This window comes from Polyodon spathula, chromosome 6 (assembly GCF_017654505.1).
Source record: "Polyodon spathula isolate WHYD16114869_AA chromosome 6, ASM1765450v1, whole genome shotgun sequence".
Lineage (NCBI taxonomy): Eukaryota > Metazoa > Chordata > Actinopteri > Acipenseriformes > Polyodontidae > Polyodon > Polyodon spathula.
The window spans coordinates 5,584,513-5,604,356 of NC_054539.1; the positions used below are offsets into that span (position 1 = coordinate 5,584,513).

At 38.9% G+C, this 19,844-nt stretch overlaps 1 protein-coding gene across 6 annotated transcripts in view; it reads left to right on the plus strand.

Annotated features, from left to right (window-relative positions):
• The window catches only part of LOC121316720 (protein quaking), a 149,995-nt gene that overhangs the window by 105,392 nt on the left and 24,759 nt on the right, over nucleotides 1-19,844 (plus strand). The window lies entirely within an intron of this gene.

Genomic DNA, 19,844 nt, shown 5'->3' on the forward strand with positions numbered 1-19,844 from the left:
ATGCAAATGAATGGGAAAGGTGAGGGTTGATATGTAAATTAGCTATGCGTAAAGTACTTGTGCTGTTTTTGAAGATTACTAGTGAAATTTTATGAAAATGTGGTTTCCATGCGCAGAGAACTGGTACAAGAGTACATCTATGCTGCTGTAATAAAGCAAAATACCGTCTGGTTAATAACGTGTTTTACTACTACTGTTCAAATGTCATTAGTAGTGAATACTGTTTCAGCTTACAACTCATACATTAAAAATAAACTCGGAGGTGTAAAATGAAACTGACCAACAGATTTGCAAATCACCATGGCTGAAAACCGGCAGAGACATTTGACATATACACACACACACACACACACACACACACACACACACACACACACACACACACACACACACACACACACACACGCACACACACACACACACACACACACACACACACACACACACACACACACACACACCCACACACACACACACACACACACACACACACACACACACACACACACACACACACACACACACACACACACACACACCCACACACACACACACACACACGCACACACACACCCACACACACACACACACACACCCACGCACACAGTGGCTTGCAAAAGTATTCAGACCCCTGACCAATTCTCTCATATTACTGAATTACAAATGGTACATTGAAATTTCGTTCCGTTCGATATTTTATTTTAAAACACTTAAACTCAAAATCAATTATTGTAAGAAGCTTTGCACACAGTGTCGGAGTGATTTTGGCCCATTCTTCTTGGCAGATTTGCTCCAGGTTGTTCAGGTTGGTTGGACGACTCTTGTGGACCACAATTTTCAAATAGTGCCACAGATTCTCAATGGGATTGAGATCAGGACTTTGACTGGGCCACTGTAGGACATTCACCTTTTTGTTCTTGAGCCATTCCAATGTTGCTTTGGCCTTGTGCTTGGGTTCATTGTCCTGCTGAAAGGTGAATTTCCTCCCAAGCTTCAGTTTTTTAGTAGACTGAAGCATATTCTCTTGCAGTATTTTCCTGTATTTTGCTCCATCCATTCTTCCTTCAATTGTAACAAGATGCCCAGTCCCTGCTGATGAGAAACATCCCCACAACATGATGCTGCCACCACCATACTTCACTGTAGGGATGGTGTATGGTGTAGCCACTGAACTCTGTAGCTCCTTCAAAGTGATTGTTGACCTCTCTGTGGTTTCTCTCACAAGTCTCCTTCTTGTTTGAGGGCTGAGTTTTGAGGGACGGCCTTTTTTTGGCAGTGCCTGGGTGGTGTGATGCAGCTGCCACTTCCTGATTATTGATCCAACTGTGCTCACTGGGATATCCAAACACTTGGATATTATTTTGTACCCTTTCCCTAATCTATGCATTTGTATTGCTTTATCTCTAACTTCTGTAGAATGTTCTTTGGTCTTCATTTTCCTTCAGATTCACAGCCTTACCAATGATCCCTCAACAGTGGGGTTTTTATCCAGAAAATGTGACAGCAACTTTAATGGTTCACAGGTGGAGGCCAATGGTAAGGTAATTGTGTCCTCGTTAGGGCAATTTCTTTCATCGGTGCAAACTGGGAGCTTCCACAGCACAGGGGTTGAATACTTATGCAAGCAAGATATTTCAGTTTTTTATTTTTCTTAAAAATATTTCCCAACATAAAACCAATGTCACCTTACAATAATTGATCCTGAGTTTCAGTGTTAAAAAATAAAATATCAAACAGAATGAAATTTCAATGTACCATTTGTAATTCAGTAACATGAGAGAATTGGTCAGGGGTCTGAATACTTTGCAAGCCACTGTGTGTGTGTGTGTGTGTATATACCTTTCATTCAATACAGCATATAGGGGATCAGGTGATGCTGCGTATACTACCCTGGCTTAGAAGCCCTACATGTGCAGATGGCTGACAGCTGCTGAGGAAGGGAGGTGGCAGATACTGATGAAACAGACTGAAGTGCATTCATTCACTCCCACTGCCTGCTGTATCCTGCACAAACTCTTGTCAACAACAAAATGAGGTGTTCAGGAATCAGTGGCTGCCTGTGAGACAGAAGGGGAAGGTTACAGTCCTACGAGAAAAAAAAGCAGCACAGCCTTTCACAAGAAGCCCAAAACAAGCGCAACCCATAGAGTGGGTGTTTATGCAAATTACAACCAAAAAAAGGCAAACCAAATTTGAGTACATTTTGACTCAATTCTGTCTCTTTTTACCGACACACAACCAATAGTAGTTTTTAATGTCTATTAATAAAGCTTATTTCCAATGGGGGGGGGGGGGGGGGGGGTGAAAGACACAATGGCTGTAAAATAATTCAGACCGTCACAAACAGGCTTTTCAGGCTCAGAAATGATTTGTAAAATAAAATAAAAAAAAGCACGTAGACAGGATCGTCTACGACAGTGTACTGCTGTTTTGATAGAGCTAGGCTGACTGAGAAGTATTTCTGGGTTTGGTCTGTGGAAAAGGTGGCAACCATAGTTTGTCCTAAAAAAAAATAAACAGGAACATGCATATGAAAAAGTGTAGGCCTGTGCCTCAACCAGAGATATTATTTCTAGAAAGAAAGAAAGGCTATTCTTATTTATTGTCATTCAAGTACAGTAGCTGCTGAAAAGTAAAATGTCAGAAGGAAAATCTTTTTTTTATTTTTTAAGAATGATCTCATGCCATATGACAAACAAGAAAGTGATAGCATACCTCCCATCTAAATTCCAACTCGTTGCTTCCTCTTTGATGTGCAAAACCCATCAAGTCTTCAAAAGAGGGTCTGGGTTCAAGAAACTCAAAGAACACAATAAAACATGATAAGATACATAATGGAAATACAGTATGGCGCTGAGCAAAATACAAGATGATTTCATTATCAAATAGGGTTAAATTCTCAAATGAAACAAAACACTAAGAATATAGACACACACTGGCAGTGCACCTGCTTCTAATGATATATGTCAGTGTAGGAAATCATGTTGTTGCAAAGACAAAAAGAGTGGTAGCCAGTTGTCTGCTCGTGCACAGCATGTGAAATATGGTTCATGTTACAAGTTACAGATTGAGCACTGTGTCACTACCCTGTTAAATGACAGTGTTTAATCTTTCCTTGAAACCTAGCTACAGAAAGGATTGTTTTCCCCGTCCAGCACAGCTTCCAATCTTGTGTGTTCTAATAATTCTGTATCTTTTTTTATTATTATTATTTTTTTTTTTTTTTTTTATTTAGTAATTTGCTTGCAGTTCTGTTTTACTCATTAGATTAGCTCATGCACCATTCTGGATTACTGCCTGATAAAGACTGATTGAAAACAGTATTATTTCATTTTACATGTGGATAATTGATATGAATGGGAACATGCTATACTTCATTTATCCCTATGGAAATAATAAACATGCCACAGTTAACCATTATTTAAAATAATAGTTAACCCCCAACACTTGGCCAATCAACCCACTACTGTTATGTAAGGGTAGGTAAGTGGATTTATTGATGCACACAGATATTGGCTTTTATCAGTTTAAAATGTCACTAATAAAACAATGAATCATAACTGTTAATCATCAATAGCTTATCAAATCAATGCAAGAGAAATATTGATGCAAAATTATTATTATTAACATTATTCCTAATTAATTTCATATTAGCCTCCCTATATTTGATAAACAGATATCATAATTGCTGTACAGATATCATGATTGATTGTTATCCACTAGAATTTTTGTTTTGAAATATTTTTTTTGAAGCTGTGACATGTGGTAGTTAGGTCATCTACAACTTAAAAATATTCATAATGCGACAGACGAAAATTAGACTCCCTACTCAATTTCACTGTCTTAATGTACTATGGAATGTTGGGAATTGCAGTACTGGAGGGGGCAGTAATCCTGACACTTTCAATTTAAAGTAGTTGATAATTAAGCTTTTAAAAGGTTGTTGCATTTAGGAACTCTGGGGAGCAGTCACCAGGGTCTAAAAAAGGTTTTAATTTTTTAATCCATTACTTTGTGATGGATTTAAATGTGCAGATCTGCCATTTACAGAGCACTGGCCTTTTAGAAAATTGGAACAGAGAAGTGAAAACTCAACTATTGTAAGTCTAGTTAACTTCCGCGTGATCATTTTGCAGTTTCCCCATGCTTTTCTTGCATTTACCGTAGTTTACCATGTTTAATATGCTATATTACTATACAACTCTACGGCATTACAATGCCAACTTGCGTTGCTACACTTTCACTTTAATACACTTTGCTTTTACGATGGCAACATTTTATATGGGTTTAATAACAAACGAGAAGAAGCAGCTAACAGATCTGAAGTTTCAGTTACCAGACCACTCACTTTTCTGTTCCTTAAAATACGGGATCCATGCGATATTTATCTTTAGGATGGCCCTTTCTTTAAAAAAAAAAAAAAAAAATTATGTAAACAGTTTTAATAGCTGACATGTAATGCAAGAAAATGTCATGCAGGGCTAGTGGGATACAGACTAATATAGAATGCATGACCAGCATCACTGCTGTAATTGATTTAATTACAGGTTATAAATTAATGTAGAACACAAAACTGTAAGGTCAGGCCACAGAATCCTGACTAGATTCTTAAGTCTTTATGTTATCAGTAAGCAAGTCCTAAATGGTCATTAAGAAGTAAAGGCTAATTAAATGTTTGTAGGAGAGAAAACTAAAAAAACGTAAAAAACAGGATTTAAGTTTTTAGCTGCTCATTTGCTGTTAATTATTTGCCAACCGTGGAATTCATGTATACACGGTTTTCCTTTTGTATACCAATTTGCCAACCGCGGCATGTAGATTTGTGTATACGCGGTTTTACTCGGAAACATATGACACATCCGCATTTGCTTCCGCAGCATCTTGTGTATTCTTCCGCGCTCCCATCTCGCCAGCATCTCCCCCTGCCAGTACCAGCATCATCTCTCGCTTAGTCTCGTGTACTAGTCATAGTAGTATGCGCATGCGGTCTCGTTGCTCCGTGTGGACTTAGCATAATCGTCACCAGTCAACAACACCCTGGCCTTCAACTCTAAGGATTCAAGGTAAATAAAACATTACTTTTTATTAAGTTATAATTTTATTACATTTTATATGTTACATTATTTGCATTGTCTTTATGTTACTGTGCTTTTAATTTGTGTTTAGTGAAGGAAAATGCAACTTAGATAGGCTTTGATAAGTGTAACCGCGGCCATGGAGAACCTAACCCTCTATTTCGGATAAGCTGTAGTATTTACCAACCGCAGTTTTGCCAACCGCGGGGGTTTTCAAGAAAGTAACCGCTGCGGTTGGCGAGGGATTACTGTACTTTATAATGCCTTAATTTTCTACGTGGTGGCTGTTTGCAACAACAGCAGGTGAAAAGGTGTACAGTGTTAAACTTGAAGAGGATGGACATTTTTAACTCATCACTGACCAGTGATCATGTATTAGCATTTCACTAGATTGAACTTTTATGTTTGTTTTTTTTGTTTTTTTCACTTGTAACAAGCTCACTATTGATTGTGTCAAGTTGAAGCTAGTTTGTGTCTGTGTAGTGATACAGGTAGGGCCTGCAGATTAAATTCAGCAACACAGGATCTGCAGCAACATTTATAGCTTTTAATTGCTTCATTCTGCAAAACATGCATGTTTTAAAATAGTTAATTCTTACATTAGCCTGCATGTGGTGTTACACACACCTAATATATATATATAATATATATATCATACACCCACAATGTGTGTGATTATATATATATATATATATATATATATATATATATATATATATATGTATGTATGTATGTATGTATGTATGTATGTATGTATGTATGTAACCTCTGACCCCCCCCCACCCCACTCCAAAGAATATCAATAATTAAAGTAAACTGCATGAGCCTAAGTATCTTTTCCTGGATGTCATGCTAGCCACAATGTTATTCGGGGGGCTACTGCAGTAAAAGCACTCCGGGGATTTTCCCTTTAAGACTGACAGCCTTGTCCTTTAATAACAATGGCAACCAGAGATGTGGCTGAATGTTTAATTTGGTTTCATGCAATGTGTATTTTGTGCATTTACAGTTTTCATTCCTGGAGACAGAAGAAAAAAAGCATCACTGTTGTCATGTTTGCCTCCAAGGCCTGTAACTGGTGAATATTATTAACATTTTTATTTGTGGCAAGATGAAAGGCACGGCATCACCACTGTTAACACCCATACATTCTGTAACAGTACTCAAAAAATTTTGCATACAGATAGAAAGCACAGAATGACATCTGCGTGGCCTAGATACTAATAAATCTCATACATCTGGAGGAGAACATGTGTTACAATAACCTGGACATTAACTGCCCAACATAAACTGTAGCATACATACTGTATACATACTAATATCAACCAGTACTTAAAACAGTTTACATATACAGTTGCAGTGGTATGGATTCCATTGAAAGCCCTGTGTATTTAATCTGAAAAATAAATATTATTTTAGGGTAGGATCTCAGCAGTACACCATGAGGCTTTACTTATGACTTTCATTTGGTTGGTTCCAGCATTACTTGTGACCAATGTTGATTTATTTGCAAGCCTTATTTGTAAAGTGCGTCAGATTTTCTGAAATGCACTGCAAGCCCACTTTAATTTGTGCAATACCGGTAAGGCTTAGTGTGAATCTTTTGGAGTGTACCATTGAGGCTTTCAAATGTTGTCTCCGGTAGATGCAAGTCAAAATGCAGCATAACAATGCAACATGTTTATGATCAGAAAACTACTGAAACAGTTTCTTGGTGTAGTTGCTATTAATAATTAACTTGTCAGCTTAAAAATCACTTGAAATATATATATAATATATATATATATATATATATATATATATATATATATACATATATATATATATATATACAGCTCTGGAACAAATTAAGAGACCACTGCAAAATTATCAGTTTCCCTGGTTTTACTATTTATATGTATGTGTTTGGGTAAAATGAACATTTTTGTTTTATTCTATAAACTACTGACAACATTTCTTCCAAATTCCAAATAAAACTATTGTCATTTAGAGCATTTATTTGCATAAAATGACAACTGGTCAAAATAACAAAAAAGATGCAGTGTTATCACACCTCGAATGATGCAAAGAAAATAAGTTCATATTCATTTTTAAACAACAAAATACTAATGTTTTAACTTAGGAAGAGTTCAGAAATCAATATTTGGTGAAATAACCCTGATTTTGAAGCACAGCTTTCATGCGTCTTGGCATGCTCTCCACCAGTCTCTCACATTGATGTTGGGTGACTTTATGCCACTCCTGGCGCAAAAATTCAAGCAGCTCGACTTTGATGGCTAGTGACCATCCATCTTCCTCTTGATCACACTCCAGAGGTTTTCAATGGGGTTCAGGTATGGAGATTGACCTGGCCATGACAGGGTCTTGATCTGGTGGTCCTCTATCCACACCTTGATTGACCTGGCTGTGTGGCATGGAGCATTGTCCTGCTGGAAAAAACAATCCTCAGAGTTGGGGAACATTGTCAGAGCAGAAGGAAGCAAGTTTTCTTCCAGGACAACCTTGTACTTGGCTTGATTCATGCACCCTTTGCAAAGACAAATCTGCCCGATTCCAGCCTTGCTGAAGCACCCGCAAATGAGTCCAATTTTCAGCTTTGCCCAACACCTGGTCATCTAATGGTTAGACAGAGACCTGGAGAGGCCTACAAGCCACAGTGTCTCTCATCCACTGTGAAATGTGGTGGAGGATCTGTGATGATCTGGGGGTGCTTCAGCAAGGCTGGAATCGGGCAGCTTTGGCATGAATCAAGCCAAGTACAAGGTTGTCCTGGAAGAAAACTTGCTTCCTTCTGCTCTGACAATGTTCCCCAACTCTGAGGATTGTTTTTTCCAGCAGGACAATGCTCCATGCCACACAGCCAGGTCAATCAAGGTGTGGATAGAGGACCACCAGATCAAGACCCTGTCATGGCCAGGTCAATCTCCATACCTGAACCCCATTGAAAACCTCTGGAGTGTGATCAAGAGGAAGATGGATGGTCACTAGCCATCAAACAAAATCGAGCTGCTTGAATTTTTGCGCCAGGAGTGGCATAAAGTCACCCAACATCAATGTGAAAGACTGGTGGAGAGCATGCCAAGACGCATGAAAGCTGTGCTTGAAAATCAGGGTTATTCCACCAAATATTGATTTCTGAACTCTTCCTAAGTTAAAACATTAGTATTTTGTTGTTTAAAAATGAATATGAACTTATTTTCTTTGCATTATTCGAGGTGTGACAACACTGCATCTTTTTTGTTATTTTAACCAGTTGTCATTTTCTGCAAATAAATGCTCTAAATGACAATATTTTTATTTGGAATTTGGGAGAAATGTTGTCAGTAGTTTATAGAATAAAACAAAAATGTTCATTTTACTCAAACACATACCTAGAAATAGTAAAATCAGAGAAACTGATAATTTTGCAGTGGTCTCTTAATTTTTTCCAGAGCTGTGTATATATATATATATATATATATATATATATATATATATATATATATATATATATATATACATACACACACACACATATATGAACATAAAAAAGTTTACAAACAAGATTAGTCCATTCGGCCCATCTTGCTCGTTTGGTCATTAGCTTATTGATCCCAGAATCTCATCAAGCAGCTTCCAGGGTGTCAGCTTCAACAACATTACTGGGGAGTTGGTTCCACACTCCAACAATTCTGTAATCTGTAATCTCCATTTGTGACCCCTGGACCTTGTTTCTTTTCTCAGGTTTCAGTCCCTTGGGTCGACACTGGAGAGAGAGAGAGAGAGAGAGAGAGAGAGAGAGAGAGAGAGAGAGAGAGAGAGAGAGAGAGAGAGAGAGAGCTGCATGTGGGAATTGAAATATATTATAAATATGTATTTTACAATGCAAGATGAATGCAGATAATGCTTATGTTGATGTGCTGGAATCATTTTTCAGCTCCTTTGCCTGCATAAACAATGAGTACTGACATAGCAGATGGGTCTCCTGGGTCAGCGTTATGCACAGCAAGCCTGTCCATCAGCAGAGACTGCTAGGAACGCTGGGAGCGAAATGCAGCTAACCATTGAAATTAGCTTTGTAGACAGAATTGATTTTGACACAGTATTTATTGCAAGCAATTTGGATCACTTATGACCAAATTCAATTAAACATTTAATTTTGTGCTACCCACTTTTCACCTCTCACACACCCCAGCCCGGTGTGATTGTTCCCTTTACCAATTATGTTCCCTTTATGAATAAAGTTGTGCAATCTGTCCAGTTCTACATTTCACATTAGTTTAATTGCTTTTCCCAATGAGAGGTACCTATTTTGTAAAAATAAATAAATAAATAAATAATTGAGGAGACTTTAATGGTACTTTTACTGAACTTTGAACCAGGGAATAGCAGCCTTTGGTTTTAAATAGTTAAACGTTGTTAAAAACAGCCATTTTCCATGTATATTTGTATTAAGCAAAATAATATAAGATTCACTACATGTTTTTTTTTTCTTTTTCACAGGCAAGGGTAGGTCTCAGTGTCATTGGCACAGTCTCTTCATTGGCACATGTACAGCTGTCCTTGTTAATGCTATTGTGTAAATGGAAGAGTAGCAAGAAGCTAATGCAGTCAAGTTCGTGCATACCAGCAGCTCCTCTGCTTTTCTACACTGACCCCTGGTCATGTGAGCAACACATGGTCTGCTACAGCCTGCTGATGCTCAGAACAGCCCAATCAGGCTGGAAACATTGTAAAATGGCACCATGTGAGGCTAATTGTGCAAATTGCTTGACCTTACATAAAAGGAATGCCAGGAACAAATAAGGCAAGTAATTACAGCATATGTGAAGTAACAAATAATTGCATTCATATGAATTTACAATTAAAAGGGTTGACTAGGTATAGTGCAGGACCCATTTCATCTGCTCTGATGTATGTTTTTAGTAGCAGGGAATGACTACCAGCATGCAACATAATGTGGCAAATATTTTACTAAAAATGCAGCATTCATCATGCAAACATAAATCATTGTAATTAGATTAAATGTGTTTCTCTAAAATGATGATGTGAAGTCTGAGCCTATCACTGGAGATACAGAAATAATGAACAGCAAGGGTGATGAAAAAATAGAACCTGTTGTCAAAATCTGCAGTCTGATTATACATAATGACAATACAGTATAGCATGCTAGCAATGGCAAAGTGATGTTCTTCATTGCTTTGTCTTAAATCACTTCTCTCGTAAAAAAAAAATAAAATAAAATAAAAAAATAATATGAAGACAAGATCTAATATTAGATCTAGACAACTGTATTGTCTTATTTATTTACCAGGAAAAAAAAGTTAGTCAAGCCAACAGCCTTTTTTTTTTTTTTTCACCAGGCAAACATAAGCATAAGTTGTCAAGCTAATTAACCCAAGGGTCAAGAGTTTAGCATGGCCGGTCTCATGCTTGTCCAGTAGGATTCGCTTCGCCATTGTGACACAAACCAACGCCAGCCATAAACTGTGGCCTTGCTGTGCTCCCTGTGGGGTCCCTGCTAAGACCAGCAATGTAGCACACATTGCCTCTGCATTTAGCATAATATGAGATAATATGGGATTTGTGAGGGTAAAATGAAGTCATCAACAGTCTTGGCCAAGACTCTATTAAAAAAAAAAAAACATTGAAGTATGAAATATATGAACAGATATTTTACTTTAATATAAAATATGAAAATAAATAATAATAATAATAATTTCGCTTATTATGCATATGATTTAGTTTTCTTTTGTTAGGTTTTTTTTTTTTTTCTCTTAAGTGCAATGCCTGCTTTGAGCTTAAATCTTGCATATGATTGTATCCTGCTGTATTCACTTGGAAAGATGTCAGCTGGAGCCAAAATATACCAGCCAGTTTCCTGCTGTGAAATTCTGCTCTAATTAATCATACGTGGCTGAGATGAAAATGAGTATGATTTCACGAGAAGTGATTTAAGAAACTATCTGTGTCCTTCTCCTTTTATATTTTTCAAAAGTTTTCTCTTCTTTTTTTTTTGAGGAACTGGAATTCTTGAGTTTGCATTCAAAAAGACAATAGAAAAAAGTCACAGCAAGCTTTAGGAGCCTTCGTAAATTATTATTTTATTATTATTATTATTATTATTATTTCTTTCTTTCTTTCTTAGCAGATGCCCTTACCCAGGGCAACTTACAGTTGTATACAAAAATATACAGTACTGTGCAAAAGTTTTAGGCAGGTGTGAAAAAATACTATAAAGTAAAAGTGCTTTCAAAAATAGACATGTTAATAGTTTATATTTATCAATTAACAAAATGCAAAGTGAGTGAACAGAAGAAAAATCTACATCAAATCAATATTTGGTGTGACCACCCTTTGCCTTCAAAACAGCATCAGTTCTTCTAGGTACACTTGCACACAGTTTTTGAAGGAACTCAGCAGGTAGGTTGACGCAAACATCTTGGAGAACTAACCACAGTTCTTCTGTGGATTTAGGCAGCCTCAATTGCTTCTCTCTTTTCATGTAATCCCAGACAGACTCAATGATGTTGAGATCAGGGCTCTGTGGGGGCCATACCATCACTTCCAGGACTCCTTGTTCTTCTTTACGCGGAAGATAGTTCTTAATGAATCTCGCTGTATGTTTGGGGTCGTTATCATGCTACAGAATAAATTTGGGGCCAATCAGATGCCTCCTTGATGGTATTGCATGATGGATAAGTATCTGCCTGTACTTCTCAGCATTGAGGAGACCATTAAATCCCCAACTCCATTTGCAGAAATGCAGCCCCAAACTTGCAAGGAACCTCCACCATGCTTCACTGTTGCCTGCAGACACTCATTCATGTACTGCTCTCCAGCCTTTTGGCGAACAAACTGCCTTCTGCTACAGCAAAATATTTCAAATTTTGACTCATCAGTCCAGAGCACCTGCTGTCATTTTTCTGCACTCCAGTTCCTGTGTTTTCGTGCATAGTTGAGTTGCTTGGCCTTGTTTCCACATCGGAGGTATGGCTTTTTGGCCGCAAGTCTCCATGAAGGCCACTTTTGACCAGACTTCTCCGGACAGTAGATGGGTGTACCAGGGTCCCACTGTTTTCTGCCAATTCTGAGCTCATGGCATTGCTGGACATCTTCCGATTGCGAAGGGAAGTAAACATGATGTGTTTCATCTGCTGTAGTAAGTTTCCTTGGCAGACCACTGTGTCTACGGTCCTCAACGTTGCCCGTTTCTTTGTGCTTCTTCAAAAGAGCTTGGACAGCACATCTGGAAACCCCTGTCTGACTTGAAATTTCTGCCTTTGAGAGACCTTGCTGATGCAGTATAACTACCTTGTTGCTGAGCTCAGTCTTGCCATGGTGTATGGCTTTTGACAGTAAACTGTCTTCAGCAACCTCACCTTGTTAGCTGAGTTTGGCTGTTCCTCACCCAGTTTTATTCCTCCTACACAGCTGTTTCTGTTTCAGTTAATGATTGTGTTTCAACCTACGTATTGAATTGATGATCATTAGCACCTGTTTCGTATAATTGTTTAATCATACACCTGACTATAAGCCTACAAAATCTCTGACTTTGTGCAAGTGTACCTAGAAGAATTGATGCTGTTTTGAAGGCAAAGGGCGGTCACACCAATATGGATTTGATTTAGATTTTTCTTCTGTCCACTCACTTTGCATTTAGTTAATTGATAAATATAAACTCTTAACATGTCTATTTTTTAAAGCATTCTTACTTTACAGCATTTTTTCACACCTGCCTAAAACACTTGCACAGTACTGTATATATCAAGAATTACAGTACAGTTAAGAGCAAGATACAAAATACAATGACTTCAGTCCTAATAAGAGCAAGCACAAGTGATAGCGGGGCCGTTCAAGAGCAGATAACAGTGTTGATAGTTACATCAGGGTTAGATACAAGTGCAGGTGAAATACGAAATACTAAAGATTGGGTTAAGTGCAGGATTAATACAGTAAAATAGGGTGCAGATAAGTGCAAATTAAAGTGCATTGAAGGCAGAGTGCTATATTGTCCAGAAGGGACAGAGGTCTGGTGGGGGTGTAGGGAGAGATGAGGGTCTGGAAGTAACTGATGAGGGTCTGGAAGGCGAGTACAAGAGTCTTTAACTTGATGCGAGCGAATAACTTTTGGATGAGCTGGAGCGGACGGGTAGCAGACGCAGGGAGGCCGGCCAGGAGGGATTTGCAATAGACTAGGTGGGAGAGTACCAGGGCCTGGACGAGGAGTTGCGTGGAGTAGTTGGTGAGGAAGGGTCAGATTCGTTGTATGTTGCTCAGGAAGAATGGGCAGGTGCATGCTAGAGTGGAGATGTGCTGGGAGTAGGAGAGGCAGGGATCCAAGGTTGCTCCAAGGTTCTTGGCTGAGGAGGAGGGAGAGAGCATGGTAGATTCCAGAGGTTTGAGGTGATGCGAGTGCATCCAAGAGGAGATAGCAGACAGACAGGTAGGGATATGGGAGGGGATGGTGGGGTCAGTGGGGGTTAAGGAGAGGAAGATCTGAACATCATCAGCATAGAAATGGTATGAGAAACCATAGGATGCGATGAGGAGCCCAAGGAGCGGGTGTAGAGAAGAAGAGAACAGGAGAGGACCCAAGACTGATCCTTGAGGGACTCCTGTTGAAAGAGGGTGGGGTGTGGAGGTTGAGCTGTGCAAGGTTACCTGGTAGGTGCGGTCTGAGAGGTAAGAAAAGAACCAGGCCAGAACAGTGCCAGAGATACCTAGGTCAGCAAGAGAGGATAAGAGAATAGTGATTGACAGTGTCAAAGGCAGCAGAGAGATTGAGGAGAATTAAAACAGAGGAGCACGGGCAGAGTTTAGCGAGTTAGTGACAGACAAGAGAGCAGCTTCAGTGGAGTGAGCAGAGTGGAAACCAGATTGGAGAGGGTCGAGCAGAGAGAGGTCAGTGAGAAAAGCAGAAAACTGGCGGTATACTGCCCACTTGAGTGTTTTAGAGAGGAAGGGTAAGAGGGAGACAGGATGGTAGTTCTGGAGGGAGGTGAGGTCGAGGGTAGATTTTTTGAGGAGGAGGGTGATAGAGGCCTGTTTGAAGGCAGAGGGAAAGAGGCCAGAGAGATGAGAGGTGTTGAGAAGGGAGGAGATGAAGGGGAGTAGAGCAGGAGCAGCAGCTTGAAAGATGTGAGTGGGGAGGGGGTCCAGGGTGCAAAGAGTAAGGAGAGAGAGAGAAGACTAGTCCCACCTCCCCATCTAGCGAGTATGGGACAGAACGTAGAGAGAGGACAGGGCAGCAGGACTTTTACAGTGTTATCAGGAGAGAGCCAGGTTTCAGTGAGAACAAGTAAATCGAGAGAGAGGTGGGAGGCAGAGATTAAATCACTCTGTTAGCAGAGGAGAGGCAGTTCCAGAGGGCACCCGAGAAAGTGCGGAAAGGGAGAGAGTGGGAGGGCAGAGAATGTTACTATCGATAGCAATACACTTTCTAAGTCCCCACTACTCCCCCCCTCCCCACTAATCAGTCCAGCAGCTGCTGACTCGTAGCCCTGGGTCCTTCAAGATGGATGTAGCTTTAATTGTCAGGCCAAAGATAAACCTACATTTACATAGCAAAATGCTGAAAGGGAGCAGAACCAGTGGCTGGCCTGACAGCTTGGTACTGTTTGTATGCAAACCATGCAAGCGAAGGGATGTTAGGACTCCTGATTATCTGTAACAACCTGCCTTGTCCTACCAGTCAAGCTCACTGAAGAACTATCTGCATTTTGACATTTATATTAAATGCTCTTGATCTCCAGGGATTTTCAACGGTTTGGTCCAGCACAGCTCCCTTTTTATCTAAATGGAAATTCTGAGAGAATAAACTGTGTAGTTTTGTTACAGAGTGCAGGGAGGTACAGTGAGAGATGGTAAATGACAAAGTGTGTGGAGGGCAGATACATCAGCAGGGAATTGTGGTAGTTGTAATGGGATGTATGTTTTGAACAAATAATACAGTTTTAGACAGTTTCTAGTCTTGTCAGTGCATGTAGTTTTAAAACATTTGTATTCAAGCTGACTGTTAGTACGTCTTTATTTTTTTTATTTTTTTTGATTAACTAATCCAGTAAACAATTACAAACAGTGGCTGAAGAAGGCTAGATAAAAGAACCATATACAGTATCATTTGAAAAATGGAGGATAAAACAGAATGATTAATACAACATAGGGCTGCAATGAATGACTTTTATATCGGAATGAGTTTTCCAAAAACTGAGTTTTCTGAAAAATATCAGAATTCTTATACTCATGTAAACGCACTGAATAGCTACTTCCTAGCTGTCCTTACTGTATCTATTAAAATTTAGAATAGCAAATAAAGTAAAATAAACTAAATTGAAAATAGTGTTAATCAGTGGCTATAGCAACTACTGTAGAGTTTTATTCACAAGCTGTAAAACAAATGGATGCAGACTGACATTCATTAATGGATCAGAAGCAACATAGACATGGTACCTGTTCTCTAACAGCACTTTGAATAAACTTTATGAACACAACAACACGATTACCAATAACACATTTAAAAAGTAGACGAACAGTAAATACTGATATTTAGCTGGCTTTACTAACATGCACTCAAATTATATATATATATATATATATATATATATATATATATATATATATATATATTATATATATATATATATATATATATATATATTATATCCCTCCCCCGATAACAAACACTTCACAAAACGGTACGAACAACTAGGATCAAATGTTAAAAATGTGAAATCCTGTTTAGAAACTGCTTGTAGATTCCTGTTACTCTTCTAAACTACTAATGCATTCTCCGCAGCTAAACGTTGTGTTTATTGATGAGTTACTTTAAAAATCGAGCATACTATGTCATCATCAAAGGAAGCAGACACTGCGCATGCGGCTCTGCTTTACCCAATCAGAATCCTGGCCAGCACAAGAGTCTGTATGCTGAAAGAACAAGTAACGAGATGCTTCCGGGAAATGTAGTGGAGAAAAAAGTACAATATTTTCCAAACAAACAGACTTGAGTAAAAGTACAAGTATCCCAAAAATAAAGTATTTAAGTAAAGTACAGCTCCCGAAAACAAATACTTAAGTAGTGTAACAAAGTATTTCTTCTTCGTTACTTTCCACCCCTGCTTCTTGATAAGTGTAAAAAAGTACATAGTGTTACAAAGTAGTTCCCTTCATCTGCTCTTACAGAAGACCCCCATTCCATCTCAAAATGACAGAAATGCCTGATAATGAGTTGCTTTTCAAGAGGATTTTAACACAAAAACGTAGTGTTACAGCTTTTATTTTGTGGGGAGCACTACTGTTACACAAATAATTAAAATGTAGCTCTGTATTACAGATGTATTTGAATGGTTTTGTATTTCACAGTGCTTAGGGTTGCAGCTGGTTTTGTAGTTCCATTAGGGCTGGTTGCCACAGCTGCTGCTGAATCAGGGGATGAAGTTATTTCTTCCCTGTTCTCCACCATGTACAGGAAAGCTTCACCACAGGCACAGATCATTTTAATCTGAATGGAAATCTGTCTGGGGACCAGAGGTACAGTAATTAGTAGTCTCTTTGGCATGTCAGAGCGGAATTACTATTGTAATGGTTTTGCTGAAGGATAAAAAGATTGAGTTAGGCTTTGCCTGCCTGCTTGCCTGTGCCTGCCAAACTAAATGAGTTTCCATGGGAACCTCTGTTTTGGTATTATTAAAAGTGGCATTCACTTAAGGCAATTCTGCAGGTTTTGAATAAACCAATACATTATGGTTTTAATGGAGAGATCCCCTGGTTTCTGTGGGAGAGACTGTGTGTGTGTGGTGGTGGGGGGGGGGGCAAAAATGGCCAAAATATTTAGTTTGTTCTCTACTGTCACCCTGTGTGGAGTTTTGTTTGACAGGAGTTAGAAATAGTAAATAAAAATATAGTGAGAGTAATTGTAAACTTGGTTGCTTTGCTGGAAGGAGAATCCGCCCATAACCAATATGTCATCAGCAAGCGCATAAAAGGTCTGTGTACTATTCATTCTTGTCGCTTCTTTTTGTTTCAGCCACTCAGTCAAGCGCTGGGAGGCTGAAACGGGAGTTGACCGCTTAGAGCCTGTAGGAAGGGCTGCCCTCAGCCATGGATTTCCTGAGGTTTCCCCCTAAAAAAAATAAAAAATATGTGCGTAGGGGTTTTTTCCTTACCTGAGTGCTGAGCGGTTCATATTTAGTAGTTCTACGGGGTGAGTGGTCGGGTTTGAGAGGCTGGGCTCACTCCCTCGGGACATTCATGCTCTGGGGGACGGGCCGTGTCTCAGCTGCTGATTTTCATTAAATTATATATTTGGGGGTTAGGTGGAAGAGTGCCACTGTTGAGAGTGTTAAATATTTTTCATTATTCATTCATGGTTTGGCAACCTCGTCATTTCAGGGAGAGGTGGCTACAGCCACTTTTTAACTGCGGCACTGGGATCCATATATGTTTTTCCAGCTGGCCTCGCACAGGTAGCCATCGGGCACCCACGGATGAGACCTCCGGCCAAATATATATTTCACTCGGGCCCTGAGCGCCCTTCACAGTCATAAATCATCTGCAATTGCAATCGCATTCATCATCATTCATTCATTGCCATTCATTTAAGCAGATTCTCCGTGCTGAAATAAGAAACACCCACAAATATCGGAATGCAAACATGTGTATATGGGTGTGTGTGTCTGTGTGTGTGGATGGGACTTAAGGCCACCACATACCAGATGCAATACGATTTTTTCATTTGGAGACAAGATACTTTTGCCATATACACCAGAAGAGATGTGAAAGATTGAAAAACTTCCAGATCAATAAAACTATCATTATGAGTGCCTTCTCTGACAGTAGTTCAACATATATGGCAATAAATCATACATACCAGGCTTATCCAGTGCCTTCAAAATAGACTCCCATATATTACCTTTCAAATCGGTATCTTTCTTAATAGTGATGATATTTGTCACGTCGCCTGTTGTGTTAAAGACACTTATCAACAGTATAGTCATTATTTTCATTTTGTCGCATCGCTGCAGTTTCACTTGTCGCATCATATCTGGTGTGTGCAGCCTTTACAGGCTTACATTCCTAATGAGAATGAGCTGATTCAAGCTCCCGTGCCGATGATTAGCTTATTTAGGGCTAAACTGTTTCAACTAAATACAGTACAGTAAGCATATTTTCAAGTAAAACAGTTTGTCTCACATCCGTAGAGCAAAAGCCAAAATCTGATTGTTCCAAATGAAATTGAATTTCCCTCCGTAAGATTAAATACATGTTCAAGTCATGCTATTAAAAAAAAGGTCCTCTGTGTCGTTTCAATAAACATTAACCAGTTATTGATTTGTATCTTAACTCTTTGTGTAATAATTATTGAAACATTTGTCAAAGGAGACGTTGATTTCTTTCCTTTTTTCAATGGGGTGATTCTACAGTTAATTGAATGTAGATGCATTTTCCCTTTTTTCTTCTGAACTGGCACTTGCAGGCCAGGTTTAAGTCCCTATACAGATTGAACGCTGCTAGTATTCAGCCCACAAAGGCAGTTAGGCTTTGACCCACCGACTTGTTTGTCAGCGCCAATGTTTATGAGAGGTGAGTAGATGGACTTGGTGCTTTTGCAAAATGCCTGAAGTGATTAACATTATTTATGCTTGCTTAACCTTCAGCCTTGCTTTAGAATCCAGCTGAAACAATAGAAACGGAAGTGTGAGCTTTTGGGAGAAAAACACGTGATAGACCTTGAACTGTCCTATTAGATACCCTTATGAAAATAGTTTGTCTCTCATTGGTTATCATCAAATTCTGGACTGAAACATACCATAAATACTTTTGTGATCTGATTGCCGCAGGCACCTGCAGACCATGACATCTGTATTATTCATTTTTCCATTCATTTTCAAGTAAAATCTTGCTCACCCATGTGTCCAGCAGTCTCTTTTCAGATTGTGTTTGAGGTAATGTGCAACATGAGACATTTTCAGGTGGGCATCAGTGTACATTACCATCCAGATTACCTTCCTTTTCATCAAGTGAGAAACCTCTTTCAGTTTTGTCCATACACATTTTGCAGAACATTTAGAAGCCTCACCATTCCCCGAAATAACATTTTAAGCTAGCGTTGCATATGCTGTCCCAGATCGGTCACTTCAGCATTCTGCAGCAGCCTACTATAAACTGTTTCAGTGCTGCAGAGATCATTAAGTTGTGTTAGCTTGGAGGTGCACTGTATATTTCACTAAACACTTGCACATATTACTCCCACTGCAAAAGTGAACCCTTACTGCAGATGAGTTTACATCTCTAAGGTACAAGACAAAGTAAAGCTTCCTGAGGAATTTCATGATGGAAATACAACAAACAGTGATTAAACTGAGAGTAAAAATTAAAAAAAGCATACCCCCCCCTTTTCATATTTGTTTTTCTATAACCAAGTTTAATTCAACCAGTCTTAGCAGGATTACATTTGTGCTGCTCACAGAATGTCATGATAATAAAGTAAAGTGCACATCAACTCTAAACGATGTGCAAGTGTAGAAAACAGATATTATAAAATGTTCATTTAGCGAGAAAAAAAAATCGTAACAGCTTCATTATTACAATTACTTCTGTATGTTTTGCCTTGGATTTCACAGGATTCTGTCCTTGTCCTAAGGGAGTGTTACAACTAAACATAGGACATTATTGGGTAATAAAACTGTTGCTGCAAGGCAGTTTCTTCTTTCTGTTTATTCTGCCAATTGCTTCTAAGTTTTCATTAAAGAATGATGAGCAAAGTTTGAAGGAAGCAATTAAACCTGT